The sequence below is a fragment of the Echinops telfairi genome, unplaced genomic scaffold (assembly GCF_000313985.2).
Source record: "Echinops telfairi isolate 266 unplaced genomic scaffold, ASM31398v2 ScPeMD7_7465;HRSCAF=8503, whole genome shotgun sequence".
Taxonomy (NCBI): domain Eukaryota; kingdom Metazoa; phylum Chordata; class Mammalia; order Afrosoricida; family Tenrecidae; genus Echinops; species Echinops telfairi.
In genome coordinates this window covers 2,092,137-2,094,288 of record NW_022111365.1, presented here as the reverse complement: position 1 = coordinate 2,094,288, position 2,152 = coordinate 2,092,137, and positions in this window count along the sequence as shown.

The window sequence follows — 2,152 nt, the reverse complement described above, 5'->3', positions numbered from 1 at the left end:
TCAATTTAGTATTCATAATTTGTTTCTTATAGGTAAAATAAGCTTTTTAAGATTGTTGCGTTTACTGAGCTCCTTCAGAGGGGAAGCTGGAGCTGAAGTGGAATGGAACTCAACTCTTTCTGATTTAACAGCTTCGGTGCTAAGCATCCTCTCTTATGTCTGCCTCGGCCCTTGGTCCTGTGATAGGCACATGGAAGATTCTCAGGGAATAATCGACTGCTGATCAACTAATTAAAAGAATGGCCCACAATAAAATTGCTTCCACATTGAAATCCACAAGGAAGTTTTTATGTCACTCATCTTACTTAGATACACATGGTCCTAGATGGAGGAATCCCAGAACTTGCAGTCACCAATCCACACTCCAAACATGGGACCTGCCTTTTAACCAGGGTTTATCTGGGGATAACAGGACCATGGCTGCTGACTTTCTGCAGATCTGGATGGGGGCCATCGGATACAAAAACAATAGGCATTTAGCTTGGATAGTGACATCAAGAACTGCTTTGTGCTGCGTGTTGCAAATTCAGTGTTGTTTCCTGTAAGCTATCCTTCTGGACTGGACACCTCAGTACTGCATAGGGCATTCAGTGATGTCTTCAAAACAGTCTGTGTTCTGACCTTTGCATCTCGGGGTCTATAAATCAGATAAGGCAGAGAGCACACTGATGCTCCCAGCAGAGGCCCAGAAGCTCCATGGGATAACTGAGCAGAGAATAGAAAGGGTGGGGTAAGGGTCAGGGCAAAATGAGGAAGGTTATGCAGGGAACAATGAGAGACCAAGGGAGCAGCTTTATGCTCTAAGACATTGGTTGCTTCCTAGACGTCATAATCCTATCATGAGGGGAAGATTGCAGAAGGTTGTGGGGATGGCGGGTCAAGTCAATATTTTATCATGAGTGACTTGGCTTTCTTAGTAAACAACTGGGAAGAGAGTTTTCTCAGAAAAACAAATTAACCACTTTATTTTGGAAGTTGAAAACACATGAGAAATGGAAAAAGCTCATGAACAAGTCCTTAATATTTTAATATGCCATCAAATATATTAATTTATTCATCAGTCCATTCAAGCAGCTTTTCCTTGGTGTCAGGCACTGAGTTCAATGATGAAGCTAGGGAAGGCTACAAGGCAACCTTGTCCCTGTCCCTACGTAATTGGAAGCCTCATAGGGAACATAAACCTGGAGTAACAAGTACAAGTATAAGGAATATTTTGGAAGAAAAATGGCATGTTTTTATATTTAAACATGTTTTTATTAATAGTGTCATGATAAAATTCACTTTTACTGTGGTAAATATAGCCCAATAGGTAAAAAATATGCTCTTAGGTTTCTAGTTCATCCATAGGTTTATCCCAAATACAGTGTATGTACATATGCATTGTGATTAGGGGGTGGCTGCAGGCAAGTCATCTTAGTATTAAATATGTCTTAGTCTCATTGAGGAGTCTTTAAAATAATATGCCACCAAATCAGTGTCTTCCGAAGGGAACTACTGGGACAGTTAAATTCAAGTTCGAGAGATTAGCTCAGAAGCTTGTGAATGTTTTTGGACTCGAAAGCGGTAATAGTCCTGTGATGGTCACAAAACTTTATCATGGTGACTTATTTTTTAAAAAATGAAAAACTACATTGACGAGGAAAAAGTCAGGACAATTATGCTAAGGAATTTTTTTCATCAACAAAGTGAACCTGAAAGGTTCATGAGGGAGGGAGGGAGAGAGGGAGAGGGAGAGAAAAAATAAGAAGCTGGTACCAAGGGCTCAAGTAGAAAGAAAATGTTTTGAAAATGATGATGGCAACAAAAGTACAAATGTGCTTGACACAATGGATGGGTGTATGGATTGTGAGAAGAGTTGTATAAGCCCCCAATATATAAAATTATTATTTTTAAAGTGAACCTGCTTATACTACTTCAAGAGTAGCCAGGGCTGTCCTATGATAATTTCATCAGGCAGTATTGGTCCAAAGAGCTCACAAAAAGATTGGAGAGATAGAAACAATGCCTTCAGAATTAAATACACTTAGATGGAGGATATGTCAAAATATCAATACATTGACATTTTTAATATTTTTGTTTGATTAAGGCATCTATGTTTTTAATTACTTTTTTTCATAGTTCAGTTGCTTTGCTTTTCTTTTTCTTTTTTTTT